The sequence below is a fragment of the Dryas octopetala genome, chromosome 7 (assembly GCF_963921425.1).
Source record: "Dryas octopetala chromosome 7, drDryOcto1.1, whole genome shotgun sequence".
NCBI classification, from domain to species: Eukaryota; Viridiplantae; Streptophyta; class Magnoliopsida; order Rosales; family Rosaceae; genus Dryas; species Dryas octopetala.
This window is the reverse complement of record NC_141372.1, coordinates 12,677,266-12,683,265: the sequence shown is the minus strand read 5'-3', so window position 1 is coordinate 12,683,265 and position 6,000 is coordinate 12,677,266.

The following is a 6,000-nucleotide window of genomic DNA, read 5'->3' as shown; positions in this document are numbered from 1 at the left end:
AAAATTGTTTTTCTTTCAAGCCATCTTCAACCTTGTTTATATTCCTCAACAGGCCTAATATAACAACCCTAGAACGTTCGCACATAGGGGGATCCAACTAATCCTAGAACTGACAACCTTCAATTTACTGCATTTTACAAGTAAATGGTCAGTTTAAGCAACAAAATGGAAATTCATTTAAACTATATAATTGAAACAAGTGATACCTCATATCTAGTGCATCGCATGAACCTCCTCCCCGAATTCAAGTCTGTCCAAAAGGTGAGCATCGTAGGTCTACAATCGCAACTACACGTTACCCACTCCATTTCAGCCTCAATAGATCTAAAAAAATTGAAACTCTAAGATATTTTAAGAGAAGATACAAGGAGAAGAAATAACGACCCATAAATTTACAAAACGCTCCCTAGAAGCCTTAATTACCTCATTAACGGCAATCTGACATCCAAAACTAACAAAATCCTTCACTTCTATTTTGCAGTAATGAAGAAGATAGCATTCTCTCTTATAATGGCAGATTGGCCCCCATGGATCTTTAATGGCTCATGGTTTCGAGATGTGATGTTGATGAGCTGCAACGACAGGATAATTTCGCATCAGAGGCATAAATTTTGGGTATTCTTTCAAAAAGTTTTGAATCTTCTTCTTTTTCTTTTTTTCAAGATTTTTTCTTATGTTTTTATTATTTTAATTTGACTAGGACTGTGTCAGTCATTTTTTGAGGGAATTATATTAGGTCAATGTTGACGTGGCGTGTTTGGGCGGGAATGAATCTGTGAGTCGACACATCATGCCAGGTAGGAGGTCCACGTGGGCCACGTCAGCGCCACGTGTGCAGTTAATAGACTTTTGAACGGTCAGACTAACGGTGGTACCTTATTGAACAAGATTGGTAGTTGGGGTACCTTAGTGAAATTTTTTGAATGTGAGGTATGAATTAAGTTGAAAAACGAGGTATAGTTGAGGTATATAATTGTAATTAACCCAATTTCTTAATTGTTGTTTTCATCTTAAGTCACTTGATTTGTGCTTTCTATAATATTTTTTCACCCCCTATTATATTTTCAAAAAATTAATAGCGGTGTAAAAATAAGGTGGGTATAAAAATAGGACATAGATGTGAGAATATATATAAACACTCTATTTTTTTATTATACTTTACCCACTTAGACTGTGTAGGTTTTATTTCGATATTTAAATTAAAAATTAAGTCAATTTGTTATCTTATTTTATAATTTTTTGCAATTTTAGACCTTGAAGTTTTTCCATCACACATTCCGTTAAAATAAGCACGTGTGTCACACATGATCCATTTTTAAGGGATTTTTGGTCTAGATTAAAAAAAAAAAAAGGAGTTTTTTTTGTCCTTTTAAGCCTAAACAAAATATCAAATGATCTTTCTTGGAATATTTCATAGGTTTCTTAACTACTTAAAAATGGTTAAAATGGTCTCTAATCCCATTTGGTTCGTTTAGGCCTAAGAAGACTAAAACACCCCTTAAAAGGGGATCACGAGCGACACAAGTGTTTAACAAAAAGTGTGACAGAAATCCTTAAGATCTAATATTACAAAAAATATAAATTGACTTAATTTTTAATTTAGGTCGTGAAATGATAACGAACCCAAAATTTAAGTGAGTTAAATATTAAAAAAAAATTTATATTTCGAAAAAGAGACCAGGGGTGTTTTCGAATTTATAAGGAAATCTTTTTTAATTCATATTAAGACTTTTACTAATTGCCACGTCAAAAAATTTGATACATGTTAGTATTTCTGATTTAAATGTGATATTGCATAAGCCAAATCTTCCATTGGTACTGATTTTATTGTATTTTGCAGAAAATAATTGATAATTCCTAACTTTATGCGTTATTTATCATTTACTAAAAAGTTATTGTATTGTTATCTTTACTTAAATTTTGAATTAAGAAATGAAATTAGTGTGGGAGTTTCATACGCCTTTTTTTTTTTTTTTCAAGCCTATGTATTTTGTACGTCTTTTTTTTCAAGGTTTGTTCATTCGTTCATGGATATTTCTCTGTCTTCTTTTCTGCAGTTCAAATTTACGGTTCCACTCAATTTGACTTGCATATTCTTCTTTGTTATTCTTCAATCCAAGTTAGTTGTTCTTCTCATTTTCTCTTTATATTGAATTGTCTTCTTCATTTTAATCTGCGAACCAATTTATTGTTCTACCAATTATAGTTTTGACATGAAATCTATTAGAAAACTAAAACATACTAGTTTATGGCAATTTCAGATTGTCAAAATTGGTTTGACTATGTACTTTAAGTGTTTAGAAGCAATTTTTCTTCTTTGTTTCGCTTACAGTGTAATTTTTGTTTGGTATAACTTTGGTATATGGTATTTTAGGGAAGCAAATTATTGGACATATTTTATGAGAGTATGATGTTTTTTGGAACCATGTATTGTTCAAACAGGTTATGTTGGTGAAATTAAGCCTACGTGGTAACCAAAACAGAGTAGTTGATGACAAGTTCATGACAGACAAGAGGATTCATTACTCAAGTTTAATGTCTAATGCACTTTATGTTTTGTTTGTTTAATGCTCTTAGTTTTTTGTGTTTATCTTTGCTAATTTGTTTATAACTCGTATATGGAACTCACCAAATTCTATTTTCAAATGCCTCGTTTGATTCATAAGATTGGATTGGATAAGATATGATAAATGACTGAATTCATGTGTATTCAAGGAAGAACATGAAGAATGAATTCTAGCTTGAAGAAAGAAACTGGAAGGGATAAGTTTCCCCTTATGATTAGCCTATCTTCTTCTCATCTTCTTCCTTTAAGTTAGAAACTTCTTTCTTGAATACACATAAATTTAGTCATTAACCTATCCAATCTAATCCTATGCATCAAACGAGACCAAACTGTTTTTGGTTATTATGTTGTTTTTTGCATATAAGTATGAACGATATTGTAATTGAGAAATTCTTGTATAATGGCAAATCATTGTGATACCCTATAACTGCTCATACAACCTTTATGAAATTATGTTTACCAGTCGTCTCTTGATTTGATGAGCTGGTGGTCGGGTCGTGTCAACTCCAATATTCTATTAATAACCACCCAAAATGTATGTTGCAAACATACATGGATTTGCAGATGCTTCACATGCATTTTTTAAGTGAAAGTAAACATTTCGTTGATATAGAAATCATTCATCAACATTCTCACCAAGATTACACCGATAATGGCAACAATATAGATCCACAACCATTTGCTGCTGAAGGGCAAATGCACACTGATGAGAATGATTTTTTAGGTAAGTACGCAACTCCTACCACAAAAATGTACTTATCAAACCCTTGGAAAAGCTACATATAGCATGTTGACCAGAAATTCAAAGGTGAGGTTGTAAAATTTAGACTAAAATTGGTGAAGTATGTCATTGAAATAAGGATTTGTATTCAAATACATTAAGAATGACCACAAAAAGGTCATTGTTTAGTGCAGCCAGAAGACTTCAGAAGGGTGCCAAAGACATGTGTATGCATCTGTAAACCAGACCAATAGGTATTGTTATATTAGGACGTTGTACAATGGGCACACTTTCCAAGGTAGTATGCGTGACAAGAAGAGTACCAAAATGATTTCAAAGATTATCTCTTCCATATTGGTTGACCAAGTACGAACCAAACCATTGTTAAAACCCATTGAAATTGTAAAGAATTTTAAAACAAATTATGGCTTGGATATTGTGTACCACCAAGCATGGTATGGTAATGAGTTGGTTAAGAATGTAGTGCATAGTGATGATAGCTTACAATACCAACAGTTGGTATGTATGTTGACTGTTTAAAGAAAACTTATTCTGGTTCTCATTGTATTTTTGAGTGTGATCAACGCACATCGCACATCCCACTTTAAAAGGTTGTTCATTGCATATAGTGCTTGTATTGATGGTTTTCGATAATGTCGACCACTACCTTTGTCAAGAATAAATACAAAGACAGTTTGCTCGTTGTTACTAGTAAAAATGCAAACAAGGATAATGCTCGCTTGTTTCATTTCAGGTTCAAATTTGTGCGGTACTCTAATTACTTATAGCTATTATTTTGTTTTAACATATAGGTTTTTACTTCATAGTTGTCTAACATTCGCCATAGTGGACATTGAGAATGAGGCTAATTGGACGTAGTTTTTTTAGAGAATTTGTACCACTGTTTATCCCAACAAGAACGCACTAACTTTTATTTCGGATCGAAATAAGGGGTTTCGAGAATCTGTTGGCAAGGTTTTTAACGACCACCATCATGCTTTTTGCTTAAAACACCTGAAAGAAAATCTCAAGCTTAAGTTACCCAGTCATGCTGCTCAATTTCGAGATTATATGCTTAATTTGCTTTATTGTAGCTAATGTTGTTTTTTCAGATTCTGACAATGTATAATCCTCTGCTTTCATTAATCAGGCTTTAGCTTATTTTCTTGTTTAAATTACTTTTATTATTATTATTATTTTTTATGTTTAACTTTGGTTTGTACTTTGGACAATTGTATTACAGTTTATTCACAAATTGTTAATTACTCATTAGCTAACATCATCTTATAGGATCAAAATATGGTACAAGATTTTACATAACTTATTATTAATTGTAGTTTGTTCATTTGTTGACTCTCACCAAAATTATCAAAAGACTAAGATAACATATACAACAGTTAAAAAATTTTAACTAGGATAATAGTGGAAAGAAAAACAATTCTAGGTATTTTTATAGACTTCCCATACATAACAAAAAGTTGTATACACAACTTAAATATATATATCTCACTAGCTCAATTAAATTGTTACGCACAAACTGCACACATCCTTCTTCTCTAAGATAGTATTCATTCGTTGTATGTTGTTTTAAACAAAATGTCAACGTTACCAGGTAATATCTTCCCTGCTGATCGAACATATCAAATGCAAATTCGTCGTCATCTAGTTCATCAAGTCCCAATAAGGGAAGCACGATATTTCTTATGTCATGCATCGATATATACGCACCCTCTTCTTTAAGATCCAACCTACAGATTTGTTTTTCAAAAAGCGGTTGTCGGTCATTTAAAGGTAGGAAGACCGGATGGTAATCACGCCCCGACACATTGTAGTAGGGCCTTTGTTGGGTCATAACTATGAATCAAAGTAAAACCATTCATCCAGACAGAAATAGAGAAAAAACGAAGGAGATAAAAATTAATGCCCAAAAATAACAAAAAGTTGTATACACAACTTAAATATATATATATATCTCACTAGCTCAATTAAATTGTTACGCACAAACTGCACACATCCTTCTTCTCTAAGATAGTATTCATTCGTTGTATGTTGTTTTAAACAAAATGTCAACGTTACCAGGTAATATCTTCTCTGCTGATCGAACATATCAAATGCAAATTCGTCGTCATCTAGTTCATCAAGTCCCAATAAGGGAAGCACGATATCTCTTATGTCATGCATCGATATATACGCACTCTCTTCTTTAAGATCCAACCTACAGATTTGTTTTTCAAAAAGCGGTTGTCGGTCATTTAAAGGTAGGAAGACCGGATGGTAATCACGCCCCGACACATTGTAGTAGGGCCTTTGTTGGGTCATAACTATGAATCAAAGTAAAACCATTCATCCAGACAGAAATAGAGAAAAAACGAAGGAGATAAAAATTAATGCCCAAAAATAACAAAAAGTTGTATACACAACTTAAATATATATATCTCACTAGCTCAATTAAATTGTTACGCACAAACTGCACACATCCTTCTTCTCTAAGATAGTATTCATTCGTTGTATGTTGTTTTAAACAAAATGTCAACGTTACCAGGTAATATCTTCCCTGCTGATCGAACATATCAAATGCAAATTCGTCGTCATCTAGTTCATCAAGTCCCAATAAGGGAAGCACGATATCTCTTATGTCATGCATCGATATATACGCACTCTCTTCTTTAAGATCCAACCTACAGATTTGTTTTTCAAAAAGCGGTTGTCGGTC